At 38.7% G+C, this 20,579-nt stretch overlaps 1 long non-coding RNA gene across 1 annotated transcript; it reads left to right on the forward strand.

Annotated features, from left to right (window-relative positions):
- Window positions 1–7: 7 nt before the first annotated feature.
- On the forward strand, window positions 8–15,002 carry LOC107033569 (uncharacterized). The gene is made up of 3 exons (XR_001459054.3): window positions 8–119; window positions 2,027–2,217; window positions 13,815–15,002. It is a non-coding gene; the product is annotated as an uncharacterized lncRNA (long non-coding RNA).
- Window positions 15,003–20,579: the final 5,577 nt, after the last annotated feature.

A 20,579-nucleotide genomic window follows, 5' to 3' on the forward strand; every position in this document is an offset into this window, starting at 1 on the left:
GCACCTTAAGACTGAGTCCCTACAGAAACTCTTGCGGAAGGAGAGCACGTTCCGGCTCGACGTGGCCTGGCACCGAGTGAAAGGGAGTCGACGCTTGCAGACAAGGCCTGAAGGGCCAGGTTGGCTGTTTCATTTGTTCGTTTAATTTGAAAATAATTAAAATTGAATTTTAAAATGATTGCGTTTAAAAGCAACGAAATTAAACTGACACTTTTAAATTTTGTTTTTAATTCATTATGCTAACTTTTAAACTCAAACTTTGGAAGTTTCGTTCAGTTGTTTTTTTAATGCGTGAATAAACTTTTTTTCCTCAGTATTTCACAATGCCATTTGTAGACAGCCAGTCCAGGTTGCAAGTAGCAATGTATTCTTAGGTGTAATAGAAGATAATATCACCTTTGTGTGGTGAATCTCTGTTTCCTATCCAATATTACATTCTGGCATTCATGGCCCTCAAAATCAATTCCTAGACAGTGTTTTTAATCTGATTTTTCACAACTCGCCTTCTATTCTTCTGTACCTTTCCCAAGACTTTTACTTTTCAACAGCCAGAATTACTACCAATAATGATTTGCTTTCTGTACTAGTCTTGAAACACATGTCCCTGGAAAGTAAAACTGCATGCTGTTCAACTTTGGGTATATTCACGTACACACTGTGCCTAATGCCTGGTGTTTGTTGTCTCAGTCGCTATGTGGTTAATGAATAATGAATGAATATGTGGTTTTAGTTCACAAAAACAAAAAAGGAAGCAGGCACATATGGGGTAAATAACTGGGCCAGTAAAGAAGTCATTGATAGCTTGGAATTCAAGACCTAACTTCCATATTTTGAGAACTCTACATTTTAGACATACAATTACATGTATTTTAGACATACATCTCTGACATTTTACCATATACAATTCTTATGTAACTGTCTTTTATTTGTAAAAGGGGAGACTGGCTGTTTGCAAGAAATTGAATACTTAAATAACTTATTTCTTTCCCTCAGTTTATTTTTGTATCCCCTCCCCTTTTGTTTTAATATAAAAGCATATTTACCATCTCACAGCTCTGGTCCATTGAGTTCTGTTTCCATCTTGAGACCCTGGTTCTTGCAGCTCTTTCAATGATAAGCTTCCCTAGAAGATAATCCCGTAACCACAGAAAATTTACAAACGTTTGTTGGTCTGGTTTGGGGTTTTTGTTTTGTTTTATTTGATTTTTTGCTTTAGCTTGATTGAGAAGGGTTTTTGGCTCTTGCAGTTAAAGTCATTTTTATTAATATATAATTGAAAATATTGAAGGCAGTTCATCCTGCCAGAACTGTTTAGTCCCCAGAAGGACCTTCAGGCTCCTTGATTTGTTCCTGTGTGAGCCTTTTTCTCATCCTATGTGTTATTCAGAGACTGTCTGCCTTCTTTTCTCAGTCACAAAGTATTCTCCTGCCAGTCAGAGAAAACAGGATTCAGAGTCATGATTGACGAAATGAGAAGAAAATTGGCCTGGGAATCAGAGCGCCCAAGTTCTAGTCTTGGCCTTGAAATTAATTAGCTCTGTGATTCAGGGATTCTTTTTCCCTGGAACTTGAGCCAGTCACGTTAACAATGAAGAGTATGGATTGGATGATGTGTTAAGTCCTCTGCAGTGCTAAAATTCTATGGCTTGTTACTCTCCATTTTTATTTTAAAATCTTACTGTGACAAAAGAAACACACAACATAAAATTTACTATTTTGACCATGTGAAGTGTACAATTCGGAGACATTAAGTACATTCACAATGATATGCAACCTTCACTACTCTCTGGTACCAGAACTTTTTCATCCCCCCAAAAAGAAAACCCATACACATTAGTAATAACTCCCCATTCATCATATGATGATAATACACAGCATTAATAGGGTTTGGAGAAAGCTGGCAGTTTCACATACTACTGGGAGGAATGAAAGTTGGCATAGCTCTTAGAAGGGTCCAGGCAGGAAATAGAAGCGTCTCTAAATGTTTCAGACAAAAGGAAAATCATACAGAAAATTGGCTCCACAGGTGATAGAAGATCTGAGAAGCCATATGGGATAGAGATTAGCAGTAACAAGAAGATGCCACCACTCCCAAAACAGAAGGGACAAAGGAAAGGGATGGTTACCAGAGCCCAGAAGGTGAGACCACTGAGTGGGAGTCAGGACTGCGGGTCAGTGCAGCCACTGCAGGAGGATGCTGCCTGAGAAGGAGCGAGGGTAAGAAATGCCATGGCTTCTCCGTTTCTCCCACCCTCCCATCTCCTTCCAGAGTCTCCTATTAACTCAACCCAGCCAGTTGACTCAGGAGCTGGGAAAGGAAGCCTGCAAGCATTCCAGAATATTTTCATCACCCCAAAAAGAAACCCCATACTCTCTAGCAGTCACTCCTCTTCCTGCTTTCCTCTAGCCCCTGGCAACTACTAATCTACTTTCTCACTGTATGGATTTACTTCTCCTGGACATTGCATATCAGTGGAATCATACAATATGTGGTCTTTTGTGTTCATTTAGCATAAAGTTTCTGAGGTTCATCCATGTTGTATCATGTATCAGTACTTCATTCCTTTTCATGTCTAAATACTATTCCATTGTATGGACAGGCTATATTTTGTCAATAGGTGTCTGGGTTATTTCCACCTTTTGGCTGCTCTGAATCAAGGTACTGTGAACATTCGTCTTTGTGTGAACGTATGCTTTCAGTTTTCTTAGGTATATACCTAGGAATGGAATTTGTGGGATATGGTGACTCTACATTTAACTCTGTGAGGAACTGCCAAACTCTTTTCCACAATGGCTACATCATTCCACATTCTCACCAGCAATGAATGAGGGTGGCCAATTTTAATGAGAATTGGGACCTCAGCTTGCTAATTAATGATGAATGATGATTAGCAATGTCATGATTATGAAAGAACTGAATAATCATCAAAGATGTTTAAGTTGTTCTGAGTAATGGATGACTATATCCATGATTTCATGTATCTGTGAACACCATATTCCCCAAGGAGAACTGTTCCAGGTAGAACCAGTTTCCCCGTTGCTCATTCGAGAGTAGCTCATCAGCAGTTAAGTGCCGGCACGCCTTCTGCAGCTCCCAAGACAGATGGAAAAGCCGGCAGTGTCTCGGAATGCAGGCATTACGTGCTGATCAGTTACAAAACTTCTGAAAATGACAAACCCTAACCATAGCTGTTGTGCATTTCTAAGACATCATGTTAGAGGAAATAGATAATTTCTCTGATTGCTCTGAACAAGGAAAATATATTGTGTGAACCAGGTCTCCCATGTGCATGCATAAACACTTTCTTTTGATAATTCAAGAAAATCTGGCTGAGAGGGAAGAAAATCTCTCCTATTAAATAAAATGAGCCCCAGCTTTGAGAGAGTCATGCAGAGTCTCAGGGCTCAATCAATTCAGAAAGTTCTGGGTTATTAACTGAGCTGCTGGGGAAACTTGATCACTAGCCTGACAAGCATCACTAAGCATTTCCAGACCCAAGGTAACATTCCAGTTTCTCAAAGCTCATGAACTGAATTGACCTTGCTCCCTGGGGAAAGAAACTCTCCTTGTTTTCTCTGGACCTCCTATTTCATCCAAAGTGGACATCACCATCTGCACCTGGAGGGATCAATGAACAAATTAATTAACTGAGGTTGAGTTTACATTAGTATCGTTAACTCTCAACACTTGTTTGCTTGAACCTACTTCCCATATCTCTTGGTGCTAATAAGCAAAAGATGATATACATTACATAATTTACACAAGTATATGAGTACATTTTACACTCACAGTTTTCATTTCTTTGCAGACACCCTGACTCATTCTCAGTACTCAACTTAATGGCAGTTTCCAGTAGAAGTGTCTGCTTTCGATAATAGAAGCAGAAACTTCATTGACTCATTGCTTTTCTTTCTTTGCAGGATGATTAATTCCTCAGTTTATAAAAGTTTTTGTGCATTTCAGTTTGCAAGAGTTTCTGGCTCTGTAATGTTTGATGATCATCTAATGCCAAATAGTGGCAATGCATAGCTCTCTACCGTAGCAATAATGCTGCACGACAACTACAAAACTTTGAAGCTGTAACAAGGAGCATGTTTGCTTGCACATCTGGGGTGGTAAGCTGGGGAGCCCTGCTAATCTCGCTGGGGCTCAATCACAAATGGGAGGCATGGCTGACTGGATGATCTGGAGTGAATGTGACTGGGAACAATGGGAGTGGCTTTCTCTGTGTGTCTCTCCTCCTCTCGCAGGCTACCCTGGAGAAATGTTCTCACAGAGGAGCCAGAGGTGCAAGAGAGAAAATGGAAACAATTATGTCCTGGACTTCTAAACTCAGTGGTGGCTCACAGCAGTACTTCTTTCACAGTTTATTAGCTAAAGCAGAAGGCCAGCCCAGATCCAAGTGTCAGGAAATAGATTGCCTCTTTGGCAAGAGGAGCTGCAAAGTCACACAGCATCAAGTAGGGATAGAGGGAAAAGTAAAGAACTGGGGCCAGAAGTGCAATCTACTAGAGGTTTTTCCTTCTCATCCCCTTAAACCTCAGCTTATTTAGGCAAAGGGAGAATTGGGTCCAAGGGGAATAGCTATGACTGATTTTTTTGTGTTTAATCTCACCGAACAATTATATAAATAGACTCAGGGGCTGTCTTGGTTTGCTCAGGCTGCCATGACAAAATACCACAGACTGGCTGGCTTCCTCAACAGGAGTTTGTTTGCCCACAGTTCTGAAGCCTGGAAAGTTCAGGATTGAGGTGCAGGCCAATTCAGTTTCTGGTGCTAGCTCTCTTCTTGGCTTGTAGATGGCCACCTTTCACCATATCCTCATAACGGTAGGAAGAGGGGGCTCTCTGGTGTCTCTTCTTGCAAGGACTTTTGTCTCATCATGAGGGGCCCACCGTCCTGACCTCATCTAAACCAATTGCCTTCCAAAGGCCCATCTCCATATACCATCACTTTGGGGTTTTAACATGTGAATTTGAGGGGGACACAATTTAGTTCAGAACATGAGCTAAATTTAATCATTTTAAATTTAGTATCTTCATTCCTGTTTTAATTCTTTCCCCAAAATGTCTCTCTCACTTCAGCTGTGAATAAAACTTCGTAACATTGGGAATCAAAGTCAGAACTTAACTTTGGACTCTCTGAGATTGATCAGAACATCATGGAATTTCTTACTTAGTCTTTAAGAACATGTCTATTTCTACTAGAGTTCAGGATAAAATATATCCTTGAGCTAAAGTTTCACTTGCTCTGAAGCTTGGGGGAAGGATTAAGCAGTCCTTGTCAAGCCAGGCTTATTGGAAAATTCAAAGTGATTTCATGCCTCCCAGCCAAGGCCCTGGAGGTCATCCTTCCCAGAAGCTTCTGGAACTTCCGAGCATTATTCATTCAATCTTAAAAACTGCATGATTCTTTCATTCTCTATTTTCAAGCTCTTAAAGGCCTTGAACCATAAAAGCAATTAAGTTGCCAGAGAACTTCTCTAATACCCTGTTCATTTTAAGATCGGTGGATAGGTTCAATCCCCAGTACCTCCATTAAAAAAATAAGTAAATAAACCTCTTTACCTCCCCCTCAAAAAAAAAAAAAGATAAGTTCTGTGGACAGGTACTTTATTCATTTTGTGTGTATGACATAAAAAAAGGAAACTTCTTCAGGATCTCAATTTGTGTCAATTAATGAATTAAAGAATGGACATCTTTAAGAAGAGAGAAAAGTTTCAGAAGAGAAACCCACTATCCTAGAGAAAAGATGCAATTAAGTTGCTCACAGGGTGTATTAAAGATATATGGATATATTTATGATGTGTTTCTGGCCTGGCCACCCACCCTCCACACCTGGAGAGGAGTAGCCTTTGGAACGGGAATTCAAGAAAGCTGCTGCATTGACACAACACTGTAAACTGCCTGTACTTCAATTTTAAAAAGAAAGAAAGCAAACTGCTGTTCAGCCTAGTCAATATCTCATGCCAAAAGCATTACTGATAAATATTCAGTAAGCAAAAGAAATTTTAGAATTCTTCTAAAACCATTATTAATATCACTGTATGAAGAATTTATGAAGTAAAAACTAGACTTGGGAACTACAACACCAAAATTCATTCCATTTATCAACTGCTTAATGTTTAAAGATGTTTCTGACCAGCCCTGACAAAACTTGTATATGCCAGAGGAAATGTATAGGAGGGTAACACAGAAATAAGAGTGGCTGTCAGTTCTTTTATTCACCAAATATTTTGTTACCACCTAGTACGTGCTAGGCACTTAGCTGGACACTGGTAAAATAATGGTGAATGAGGCAAATTCAACTCAAACCCTCACTGAAGTCATAGTCTAGTTCAGACACAGACAAGCCATAAACAGGGGCAACCACACCCACTAGGATATCTGTAATCAAAAAGAAGGACAATAACAAATGTTGGCAAGGATGTGGAGAAATTGAAACACCCACACATTACTGATGGGAATGGAAACGTTTGACAGTTCCTCAAAAAGCTAAACATAGAATTGCCATATAGCACAGAAATTCCACTCCCAGGTATAAACCCTAGAGAATATAAATATATATCCAGGCAAAACTTGTACACAGATGTTCGCAGCGGCAGCATTCACAATTGTCAAAATATAGATGCAACCCAAATGTTCATCAACTGATGAATGGATGAATAAAATGTGGTATATCCATATAATGGAATATTTTTCATCCATGAAAAGGAAAAAAGCACTGATACGTGTTACAACACGTATGAACCTTGAAGACATTATGCTCAGTGAGAGAAACCAACACAAAAGACCACATACTGTATGAGTCCATGTATATGAAATGTCCAGAATAGGCAAATCCACAGAGATGAAAGCAGTGGTGTGGGGGGGTGCAGAGAAAAGGGAGTACTGCTTAACGGGTATTAGGTCTCCTTTTGGGGCAATGAAAATGCTTTAGAAGTTAATTAGAGGGGATGGTTACACAGCATTGTGAATGTGCTAAATGCCACTGAATTGTACATTTTAAAATGGTGAATTTTGTTATGTGTTATTTTACCTCAATTTTTAAAAATTAATTGAGTTATTTCATTTTACAGTCATTATGACTGCATATCTGTATATTTATACATATATAGTGTTAATTAACTGCAAATTACCCAGGCTGGGTTAAGACGCACATGAAAAATATGTCTCTTTAGTTCCCTGTTGCACGTACAAGAAAGAGCCATGAGGTCAATTTCCACTTTTTATCAGGTACATGTTAATACTTAACCGTGTCATCCTGATCAGGATATAAGTATTTACATAGTTTTTGCAATAGAAAAACTAAGAAAAGCATAATAGTTTAACAGCTTTAAAATCACTATCCTACCTTCAAATTAAACTGATAGTGAACATTAACATGACACTGGCTATAATTTTAAAATGTTTACATAACCATATATTTTTCAGATTATAAAAGTAATACATGCTTATTGTAGAAAACTTGAAAAATATAGGAAAGGATAAAGCAGAAGACGTGAAACCGTCTATCATATCACAATCAAGTGATAATTTCTCTGCCACTTTGGTATGTTTTCCTTATCTTTGCTCACTGCGGAATGTCCACACACATAGCAGCATCTGACATATAATTGACATAGGAAAAATATTTGTTAAATGTATTAATGATTGGATCTTTCTTGAGAGAAAGTAAATTTTACCATAAAATTAGTGAAAATGTGCATATAATTTTGTTGACTTGGTATCTTTCCATTTTCAAGTTTGGGATACTGAGGCAGTGCTACAGACAGATGCAAATCACACAGCAGAAGTGGGTACTCCAGGCCAGAGAACAGCCCCTTCAAAACCATCCAATTAGAATCCATCCATACTCTGCAACATTTTATTACTTGAATATACTGGGCCACATCTCACAAAAGAAGGCAATCTCCTTTGCTGATTGTGGAAGCTACATTAACTTTTTCTAGCCTCTGGTATGTGATTTGGATTGTCAAGACTCGTATTGTTCCCAAAAGCTGAGTTCATTAAAAATAATGGGTAAATCTTTTGATAGTGGATACGTTTTCTGATGCCTTAGGGGAGAATGCTAATGAAAGACGAGTGGGAACGTGTTAATTAAGCAAGTAGTCAGGGTACAATGCATCTTCGGTAGAAAAGTGAAATTATATGTATAAGTATATTATATGTATATGTGTATATATATAGTTCCCAAAAGTGGGATAGCTTGTACCATTTCAGTGTTCCAGTAACAGTGCTTCTCAAACATTGAAGTACATATGAATGACCAGGAGAGCTTGTTAAAATACAGATTCTGATTCAGGTGGGCCGGGGGCAGCCTGGGATTCTGAAAGACCAACCAACTCCCAGGTGATGTTGAGATTGCTGGTCCTCAGACCGCACTTTGAGAAGTAAGGTCCTGATGAGTAGTCTGACTGGTCTCCACTGTCAACATCTTGGGGTACAGTGGGGTGGATAGAATGGGGGCATTAGGCTGGGTGGGGTCTCATATGGAGCTATCCCATTAACTGATCTAAATCATCTCTGTCCACATTTGAAGTGCTTTGCTATTGAGCAAACAAGGCTAAATTTAGTTTCTCTCCTTAAAAAAAAAGAAAAATTAAGATGAAATTCACATCCCATGAAATTAACCATTTTAAGTGAACAGTTCAGTGGCATTTAGCACATTCATAATGTTGGGCAATCATCATCTCTGTCTAGTTCCAAAACATTCTCATCACCCCAAAAGGAAATCTCATACTCATTAAGCACTCACTCCGCATTACTCCCTCTCCCCAGCTCCTGGCAACCACCAATCTTCTTTCCACCTCTGTGGATTTCCCTGTTCTGGATATCCCATATCCAGATGAAGACGTTCTGGAACTAGATGGTTGCCCGACGTTGTGAATGTACTAAATGCCACTGAATGGCACACTTTAAAAATGGTTAAAATGGTGAATTTTATGTTGTGTGAATTTGGCCACAATAAAAAAAAAATGAACACCTGATTTTCTAACAAAAGCTACTTGCTGGGGTCTTCTCATAATTAATTTGAGGCCTATAGAATGAGGAAACTGAAGCCTTAAGCTCACTCATTTATTTGGTGGCAAAGTAGGGCCCCAATTTTTTATTTCCTAATCCCCGCCTTGCTTCCTCTCAGCCAATGGGGCAAGAAGCAATTTTAAACACAGCACTATATTGGATGGCAAGAAACCAGAGGTCACGATCTGCAACTCAGTCTAGCTGGGGGAAAAAAAATTGTCACAAGTGCGAAAACTGTCAGCACATGTGGGATACTATGTGCAAATGAAGTACAGTTAAACATCGTTAATCAGGGGTCCTCAAATCCTGCATTTATTTGGACAGTTGGCTCTGAGGACTCTTCTCTCACTGCATGGGAAGCAGCTCTTAAGTAGATGAACCGTGCAAACTAGGCCATAGCAGACTCCTAACCTGCTTGGAATATAACATCTCTGCCCTTCTGAAATGTCTGTAGCAAGCCTACTACTTTTAAGATCATGTTTCAAAGCACAGGACCTGTAATCAGACTGCCTGACCCACCACTTACTGTCTTGGGAATTTGGGCAAGTTACTTAATCCTCTTTGCCTCAGATTTCTTGTCTATAAAATGGGAGTAAAAATAATAGAAACCTCGGGGGTTATTATAAGCATTAAATAAGAAAATACATGTAAAGTGCTTAGAATAGTGCCCAGGACTTAGTAAACCATAGTAAGTGTTAGCGGTTACTATTAGTGCATTTAAGAAACTGATAACTGGATGATTTTTGACCCATTTCAAGTCAGTCACTAGTTTTCTTATTACCTCTAAAAAGGAAAATGTAATACCTGCCTCCCCTACTTCTGCGACTGAGGATGAAAATAAATCATAAAGGCAAAGTGTTTTGAAAATGATAAAGCACTGTAGAAACATAAACTTATTACTGAATGCAGGGGAAATCATACTTATCTCTTCATAAAAGAAAATTTCCAAGAATTCCAATTTTCCTAAATTTTGTTTGGCTTATTTAGAGTTATTTCACATACTTGAATGTGCTCAAATCACTTCTCTCTCAAGATTATCGTAACTCAGACTTTTCACTAATTTAGACAAGCATTTTCCCAATCGACACAAATTGTTGCCATTTTATTTTATATCAAAAAAATACTAGTGTGGATTTATGCTCTTGCAGTGATTTGGACAAGAAGATTTCTTATGTCTCTTCCAACTTCATGCTGAAGAAATTCAGACAACAAAGGCCTCAAGTGTAGGCAGAGTTGGGTGAATTTGATCAGGGAAAACATTTTAAGTCCAATAAAAGTTATAATTTGGGAAGGAGGGGGAAAGCACGGGAGGACAAGTACACAAGACTGCAAAGATAGTTGTTGGATGAGAAGGAAGAAGAAAATCTGGAAGGAAATGATGTTAACAGCAGTTTTTTGGGGGGCTAAAAGATTCTGGAAAAATACCATTCTTCTTCTTCCCTGTTGTATTAGTCAGCTCCGGCCGCCATAACAAAATGCCGTAGGCTTGGTGTCTTAAACAACAGAAATTTATTTTCTCTTAGTTCTGGACACTGGCAAGTCCAAGATCAAGGTGCCAGCTGATTCAGTCTCTAGTGAGAGCTCTCTTCCTGACTTGCAGATGACTTCCTTCTTGCTGTGTCCTCACATGGCCAGGAGCGGGGTGGGGAGATTTCTCTTCCTCTTTATAAGGCCACCAATCATATTGAATTAGGACCTCAACACTTGTGGCCTCATTTAATCTAAATTACCTCCTAAAAGCCCTGTCCCAAATATAGTTACATTGGGGTTAGGACTTCAACATATGAATTTTGGGGATACTCAAGTTCACAGCACGTGTGTGCGTGTATATATATATATATATGTTTTTGCATTTTCCAAGTTTCTACAAATAGCATGAATTATTTGTATAATTTATCTTTAAAAGTCAGAAATGGAAGGAAAGAGGGCTCGCCTGGAGATATTCTGAAGGAAGACACAGGCATACCTCATTTTATTGTTCTCCACTTCATTTCTTGGCAGACACTGCATTTTTTTACAAATCAAAGTTTCGTGGCAGCCTTGCATCAAGCAAGCCTGTCGGTGCCATTTTTCCAACGACATTTGGTCACTTCGTGTCTCTGTATCACATTTGGGTAATTCTCCCAATATTTCAAACTTTTCCATTCCATTATTATCATTTTCCTTATGGTGATCTGTGATCAGTGGTCTTTGATGTTACTTTTGTAATTGTTTTGGGCTCCCACATTAGACAGCGGACTTAATCAATAAATGCTGTGTGTGCTCTGACTGCTCCATCGACCCGCCGTTCCCCCATCTTTATCTCTCTCCTCAGGCCTTCCTATTCCTTGAGAAGCAATATTGAAATCAGTGCAATTAAGCGGGGAGGGTATAGCTCAAGTGGTAAAGTGCATGCTTAGCATACACAAGGTCCTGGGTTCAATCTCCAGTACCGCCTTTAAAACTAAATAAATAAACCTAATTACCTCCCCTCTAAAAAACACTAATTAATAAAAAAAGAAATTAGGCCAATTAATAACCCTACAATGGCCTCTAAGTGTTCAAGTGAAAGGAAGAGTCGAACGTCTCTCACCGAAAGTCAAAAACTGGAAATGATTAAGCTTAGTGAGTTCTTGAAGGAAGTGATAAGTGCTACTTCAGTGAACACACGAGTGACAAGAAAGTGAAACAGCTTTGTTGCTGATATGGAGAAAGCTTTCATGGTCTGGATAGAAGATCAAACCAGCCACAGCGTTCCCTTAAACCAAACCTAATCCAGAGCAAAGCCCTAACTCTCTTCAGTTCCGTGAAGGCTGAGAGAGGTGAGGAAGCTGCAGAAGAAAAGTTTTAGGCTAGCAGGGATTGGTTCATGAGGTTTTAGGAAAGAAGCTGTTTCTATAGCATAAAAGTACAGGGTGAAGCAGCGACTGCTGGTATAGAAGCTGCCGCAGGTTATCCACAAGATCCTGCTAAAATATTCATTGAAGGTGGCTACACTAAACAGATTTTCTGTGTAGACGAAACAGCCTTATATTGGAAGAAGATGCCATCTAGGACTTTCATAGCTAAAGAAGAGAAGTCAATGCCTGGCTTCAAAGCTTCAAAGGACAGACTGACTCTCTTGTTAGGGGCTAATGCAGCTGGTGACTTTCAGGAGAAGCCCATGCTCCTTTACATTCCAGATATCCTAGGGCTCTTAAAATTATGCTCAATCTATGCTGCCCATGCTCCTCTGTAAATGGAACAACAAAGCCTGGATGACAGCACTACCGTTTACAACATGGCTTACTGAATATTTTAAGCCCACTGTTGAGACCTACTGTTCAGAATAAAAGATTCCTTTCAAAATATGACTGCTCATTGACAACACATCTGGTCACCCAAGAGCTCTGATGGAGATGTACAATGAGATTAATGTTGTTTTCATGCCTGATAACACAGTGTCCATTCTGCAGCCCATGGATCAAGGAGTCATTTCAACTTTCATGATTTATTATTTAAGAAATACATAAACAAGATTACACTGTATAGCACAGGGAAATATACACAAAATGTTATGATAAATCACAGAGAAAAAAATGTGACAATGAGTGTGTATATGTCCATGAATGACTGAAAAATTGTGCTGAACACTGGAATTTGACACAACACTGTAAAATGATTATGAATCAATAAAAAAATGTAAAAAAAAAAAGAAATACATTTTGTAAGGCTGTAGCTGCCACAGATAGTGATTTTTCTGATGGATCTGGGCAAAGTCAATTGAAAACCTTCTGGAAAGGATTCACCATTCTAGATGCCATTAAGAACATTTGTGGGAAGAGGTCAAAATAGCAACATGAATAAGAGTTTGGAAGAAGTTGATTCCAACCTTCATGGATGACTTTGACAGGTTCAAGACTTCAGTAGAGGAGGTCACTAAGGATATGGTGGAAATAGCAAGAAAACTGGAATTAGAAGTGGAGCCTGAAGATGTGACTGAATTCCTGCAATCTCATCTCATGGTAAAACTTGAACGGCTGAGGAGTTGCCTTTTTTTTTTTTTTTTTTGAGGAGTTGCTTCTTATGGATGAGCAAAGAAAGTGATTTCTTGAGATGGAAACTACTCCTGGTGAAGATGGTGTGAAGATTGTTGAAATGACAACAAAGGATTTAGAATATATCATCGACTTAGTTGATAAAGCGGTGGCGGGGTTTGAGAGGACTGACTCCAATTTTGAGAGAAGATCTACTCTGAGTAAGATGCTATCAAACAGCATTGCCTGCTACAGAGAAGTCACTCATGAAAGGAAGAGTCGATCTGTGTGGGAAACACCATTGTTGTCTTATCTTAGGAAATTGTCACAGCCACCCTAACCACCCTGATCAGTCAGCAGCCATCAACAAGACCTTCCACCAGCAAAAGGATTATAACTCACAGAAAGCTCAGATGATGGTTAGCATTTTTAGCAGTAAGGTATTTTTAAATTAAGGTATGTGCATTTTTTTTACATAATGCTATTGCACAATTAATGGACTACAAATTGTGTTACCATAACTTTTATATGCCCTGGGAAACAAAAAAATATGACATATGCATTACTGCAGTGGTCTGGAACTGACTGTGCAATATCTCCCAGGTAGGCCTATGTTACACAGGAGTTAATGATGTTCAAGAAGAATGTTAAATTATTCCCCAAACTTAAACCTTGAGGTGAGGGAGCCCTTTCATCAGCCATATGTACAAATTAGGAAGGGTGCCAGTTTGAAGGATAAGGTGGTAAGTTTCTTTGGTTTTACCTGATGTGGGATTTGGTCTCTATGTCTGCAGGAGAAGCAACCAGGACAACTGTAAAAAGCAAGCTTGGAGGCACGCAATGGGTCAGGTTATTTCAGGATCTCCTCCAGAAACCTAGACATACTGGAATTGAAAACCTGCCCGACCACCCCAGCTGGAATTACTTCTTCCTTCTTGGAATTGATGGAGCAGGACTTCGACGCTCATTTGGCACATCTGTGTTCATTTATTCATTCATTCCAAAATATTCTCTGAACACCCTTTGTTCAGTATCACGCAGAGTGAGAAGGGAGTGGGCCAGATTTGAGGAATGGGCAGGAAGTAGAGAGGACGTGCAGATGAGGAGGGAGTGGAGACTAATACCGAACATAGGGGCTTTCCTCTCAACGGATTTTGGGGTACCTTACGATACATCTGATTACTAATATCTCTTGCACAAATGATAAATGTTCATTACACACATACACAATCTAAGTATAAATGCTGAAACAGAAAAATCAATTGGGCAAACAGATGAGAAGCACAAGTCTTGGAGAGATGATTGAACATTTTGTTTTTTCCCCTGGTTGATAATGAAGCTGTTTTTGAATGTCAGTTTCAACCAATCTCTTACCTCCTCTACAGCCACTCTAGAGTAATAGTGGGGAAATGGTAAGCTTCTGGATTTGATTCTTCTTTGTCAAGCACAAATTATCCTGAGAACATAAATTACATCAGTCACTTTTTTTTCCCCCAGGGAAAGCCTTAAGGAGGAAATTAAGTTGGAAAACATGATGCCAGTAATTTTCTACACATAAATGATTAGTGATTAAATAAGCATTGAGAGTAGAAATATTAGGGAAAAGAAAATAGTTTGAATATTATTGGTGCCCCTACTCTATTGGAGTGCTTATAAAACTTGTGACAAGGCCAAAATGAAAGGGAAAACATTCTTTTTTTTTTTTCTAAAAGAAATTGAGATGAAACTAACCATCTTAAAGTGAACAACTCAGTGGCACTTGGTACGTTCATAACGTTGTGCGATCACCTCTACCTAGTTCTCAAAATCTTCATCACCCACAAAGGAAACCTCAGACCCTTTACACAATTTCTGCCCATTCCTCCCTCCTCTTACTCCCTGGAAACCACAAATCTGCATTTTGTCTCTGTAGATTTATCTATTCTGGACATTTCATGTAAATAGCTCATATAATAAGTGACTTTTTGGGTCTGGCTTCTTTCATTCAGCATAATGTTTTCAAGGTTCATACATGTTGTAACATGTGTTAATACTTCATTCCTTTTTATGCCTGAATAAAATATCCCAGTAAAATATTCCATTATCACTGTTTATTTATGTACTTGTCAGTTAATAAACATTTGGGTTATATATCTTTTGGCTATTATGAATAGTGTTATGAATGCTCATGTACAAACATTTGTTTGAGTATCTGTTTTCAGTTCTTTTGGGTGTATCCCTAGGAGTGGAAATGCTAATTCTTTAAACTTTTCCCACTACCCATAGAATCTAGCATAGCCCAACCCTGAGCTGCTTGCCAGGGTGTCTGTTTTCTGGGAGAAACAAATGCCATTAGCAGAGTAGAAGAATTCTGTTTATTAAGAACTAGAGTCTGATCTCGTCATGGGATAGTAAAAAGAAAAACTTAAGGGATGTACATACAATATATTTTAGAAGATACTTGAAAATATGCTTCTTAAGATTTGACAGTTATAGGAGCTACCTGTTCATATTCAGGAGTCAGTTCCAAATCAAGCAAGGTTGAAGACCTGTTCATCTGTTACAAGATTTATTTGCCCCCAAATATGTAGACTCTACAATATTTGGTTTGATGAAAAAATGTTCAACTCTACCAAAAATAAAAGAAAGGCAATCAAAACAAGAAAGATGCCATTATTTAAATACAAGATTTAAATAAATTGATGAGTAAGTGCTAATCAAGATGCAGGGAATCTTATCAAGACTGATAAGAAAGCAAATTGAAGGAGGAGGGTATAGCTCAAGTGGTAGAGTGTATGCTTAGCATGCATGAGGTCCTGGATTCCATCCCCAGTACTTCCTCTAAGAACAAATAAATGAATAAACCTAATTACCTCCCTCAACCAAAAAAAAAAAAAAGCAAGCAAATTGATACACTCTTTCCCTGGACAAATTTAGTAATGCATATCAGCACCTTAAAAAAATGCTTTGATTCTTTGACTCCATTATTCTCTTTCTGGGTATTTAACCTTAGAGAATAGCCATGAATATTCATGATGATTTATAAATACATTGTTCATCGTAGTGTTATTATAATGAAAAAGCAAGAACTACCTAAAGTCCATCAACAGGAAGTTATGGTTCACGCACAGGAAGAATGCATATGCAGCCAAATTATTTTGTAGAAACTATTTAACGACTTGGGATAATATCCATGATATATTTCTAAATAGAAAATAATACATATACTACAATACCAGATTTCTAAGAATGGATCTACATGCATAGAGAAAAGTCAGGTTCCCTCCATATAAAATGGGGATAATAGCATGCACCTCATGGAGTGATTATGAGGATGAAATTTAATAACATCCTCATTCTCATGCTCAGCATAGCACCTAGCATATATAAAGAATTCAGTAAACATTAAGTATGGCTATTATAGTTGTCAAAGGGTAGACATCAAAATACTAGCAGTAGTTATCTTTAGGTAGTGGTATCGTGAGTGGTTTTAATTTCCTTACGTACACTTTTCCATAGTTTCCACAATCAATGTGTATTTATTTTGTAAGCAGAAAAAGGAAGGAAGGAACAAAGGAAGGAACGAAGGAAGAAAACATTAAAAGAACATTGACTCTCTCCAAGCAAGATAACTCTGCTCAAGATCATTCTCATTTCCCTGCCAGGGTGATTCGGTAGAGGATAAAGATTATGACATTTTCAGAAAGGTATCCTAATCTTCACTGCCCTCTCTTCTGATCAGAGTAGAGATGAGCATCGGTCTCAGACAACTAAGAAATATGCTTCCTATTAGGTCAGCTTTCTAGGATATTTCTATTCTTAGACATGAAATAAGATTTGGAGAGCAGTGCTTTAGAGGTTGGGCAAGAATTTTAAAAAGCCAGGGATTACAACAGAGGTCACCCATTTAAAATCTATCAACCAAACTTGGTTTACTGTCATTTACCTGCTAGCATTTTTTTTTAACATTTTTTATTGCGTTATAGTCATTTTACAATGTTATGTCAAATTCCAGTGTAGAGCGTGACAATGAATATATGTATGTTCATGTATACCTGCTAGCATTTTTTATAGTACCCCTTTGCCTAACTTAGAAACTACATGTTACTCAACCAGGCATTTAAAGCCATTACAAAGATAATTTTCAGAGTGACTTGAAACGTGTTTTTTTCCCCCTAGTGTTAGTTTTGGAGTTTTCAGCTTTCCACTTAGAGACTTTAGGTTCACACCCAGAGATAAAAGTGACAAGAGCAAATTCCAGGAACTCTGTTCTTAGAGTGTCACTACCACATAAGTAGTTGAAAAGCTTTCAACTTTCCAGAAGCTTTCAGGGAAGGATTCTTCTATTTAACGATCTTTAGATATGATAGGAAATTCTGGACCCTGTGGTTGGGTGGAATGGTCCCCCTCTCAGCCAACAGATGGCTCCTACTCTCCGGCCATGGTGATTGGTTCAGTGATGGGCACATGACCTAAGTTAGACCAATCAGTTTCAGTTTCTGGATGTTTGTTTAAAATGGTTTCCTACTGAATAGAAATCAGAAAGGGGTGCAGCTTCCTAGCAGGAGGATGCCATCTAGAGACCCCCTGGGAAAACCAGCATGAAAATGGAGCCCACCTGAAGAATGTGGAGCTGAGAAATGATGAGGAATAATTCGTGTCCTGGTGTTAGTGTGTGAGTACTACGTTAAGCTTAGCTTAAAGTAGTCTTGCTGGATTGGCCTGTTTAGTTGAGTTAATACTTTTCACTGGGCATTTTGGCTCAAGCATATTGTGGTCAGTTACTTAAAACCAAATGATCCTGATTCAGGAGGGAAGAATATAAGAGTCAAAACAGACAAGATCTTAATAACAGTTAAAAGCATAGTGGATTATAAGTAACTTAACATCAAATGTGACTGTTTGCTACTTTGGTCATGCATGTTATTTCTTCAGTTGTGGCTCATTGAACAAGATACTATATCTCAAATAATATAGGTTTCCTTTCTTAAATCTAGCCTTCCTCCTTGCTTTAAACTTAACCTAGGATTCATCCTGCTTCACAAGAAAGTTTTTTTTTTCAAATGTCAAATGATGAAAAAACTATTCAAATAAGAGGTCATTCTAAATCTAGTTACCTTAAATTAGAAGAGATAAGAATCAAATAGAATTGAGTCTGTTGAAACGAAAGATCTTCAATGCAAGGTCAAAAGAGCTCTGCTTTGGAAATCTTTCTGACAGTGCTCAAAAGAAAAGGCTATTTTATTTTAGCAAAGACAGTCAAGATGTGTGTTCAGGAATATCAGTTGAAACCATGATCTATGCAAAATTGCTACAAGCATTGTGACCCTAGAAGGTATAAGGATTTTAGAATGAAGATGGACAAAAAGATTGACATTTTATGGAACAATTATGAGGCAGGTACATATTCATATATGATTGTAAATGAAAGTGGTGGTGGAGAAAAGAGAACAATACTGAGCTTTTCATACTGCATAGCCTGAAACTGGAATTTTCAAGACAACTCTCCTTATCTTAACTAGCTGAATCTCTCCATCTCTAAATGTTTATCTTGTTCCTTTATGAGTTTGCAATGTCTGTATTCCACTGTGTCTGTCCAATTTGTAATGTGAATGAGCGTCAGCCTGTCTGCCTCAGATTGTAAACTGTTAGGGAGAAGAGGAAAGATTTAGCTAACCCTCTGTGAATCATTAGCACAGCATAGCACCATACACAATTAGAGATTTAATAAATGGGTTTATGATGACCTTTAGAAGGAGGCTTATTCTTATTTATTGCCTTCTTGATCCTGCCAGCACTTCTCAAGAGGGTGGGGAAAGTTGGCTTCTACTTTTCATACATTGTTAGCCTGGAAGCCTATGCTGAATGTGATAACTGAGGCCTGTCGGGGATGCCTGTCGGTGAATGTCTGTGTAGTATGATAAATCACCAGGTTCCTGGCACAGAGCCCTTAAAACCCTTGGAATTTCCTGAGTGATAGTGGTGTCAGAATTTTGTTATTTATAAGGAGCCCCTTTTGAGCACACCTGAGTTATGCTAATGATGTAACTTCGTGGGGGGGCATAAATGGGGCTGGTCACCAAGACCAAGTGATTAGAGGGTTGGGACTTTCAGCTCCTTCCAGTAGAGAAACTGCACGTGCTAAGGCCTAGAGGCAGAAGAGAGTGCAAGGCACTGCAAGCAGCTCGGTATGGATAGAGCAGAGGTTGTGAGGTGAGGCTGGAAAGATGAGCAGGGAACAGAACAGGAAAGGCCCTGTAAAGCTATTTTTAACATGAAGCCACTGGGAGGCCCAAAGGATTTTAAACAGGAAAAGATAAGGTCAAATTTATGGTATAGAAAGGCAGTTCATCTTCAGAGCAGAGGATGGATTGGGAGTGGGCAAGCCTAACAGCTGGGAGACAGTGAAGATGCAGCTGCAAAAAAGGAAGAGATCTGGCCCGAGCATGGGTCAGGCCTGAGGAGTTGGAGAACTGGATGGAGTTGAGTGGAAAGTAGGAGACAGAATTGCCCAGATATGGGATAAGTCAAGGGTGACTCCTAGGTCTCTGCTGTGGTGCCATATGCCAAGACAGGGACCCAGAAGAAGGAGCAGAGGCGGAAGGGAAGTGGGTAACGAGCAGACAGATTTGATGCGCAGGTGAAGATGTGTATGGCCTGGGTCTCAGGAGAATGGTTTGCAGATCTATATGTGGAATTCCTTAGAATGACTATGGTGTTTGGAGTCACAGGGCTGGGTAAGGCCATCCAAGGAGAATTTGTATAGTGAGAAATGAAGAGATTGACAAGACTTTTTTTTTTTAACTGAAGTACAGTCAATTACAATGTGTCAATTTCTGGTGTACCACACAATGTCCCAGTCATGCATATACACACATATATTCATTTTCTTTTTTTTCATTAAAGGTTGTTACAAGATATTGAACATAGTTCCCTGTGCTATACAAAATAAATTTTTTAAAATCTATTTTTTATATATAATGGCTAACATTTGTAAATCTCTAACTTCCGTATTTATCCCTTCCCCACCCCCTTTCCCCGGTAACCATAAGATTGTTTACTATGTGTGTGAGTCTGTTTCTGTTTTGTAGATGAGTTCATGGTATCTTTTTTTTGATTCCACATATGAATGATATCATATGGTATTTTTCTTTCTCTTTCTGGCTTACTTCACTTAGAATGACAATCTCTAGGTCCATCCATGTTGCTGCAAATGGCATTATTTTATTCTATTTTATGGCAGAGTAGTATTCCATTGTATAAATATCCAGTCATCTGTCAGTGGACATTTAGATTGTTTCCATGTCTTGGCTAGTGTATATAGTGCTGCTATGAACATTGGGGTGCATGTGTCTTTTTGGATTAAGGTTCCCTCTGGATAGATGCCCAGGAGTGGGATTGTTGGATCATATTATATATATTTAGTTTTTTGAGGAATCTCCATGCTGTTTTCCATAATGGCTGCAGCAAACCACATTCCCACCAACAGTGTAGGAAGGTTCCCTTTTCTCCACACCCTCTCCAGCACTGATCATTCGTGGACTTTTGAATGATGGCCATTCTGTCTGGTGTGAGATGAT

Source organism: Vicugna pacos, chromosome 32, assembly GCF_048564905.1.
Source record: "Vicugna pacos chromosome 32, VicPac4, whole genome shotgun sequence".
In the NCBI taxonomy this organism is placed as follows: domain Eukaryota; kingdom Metazoa; phylum Chordata; class Mammalia; order Artiodactyla; family Camelidae; genus Vicugna; species Vicugna pacos.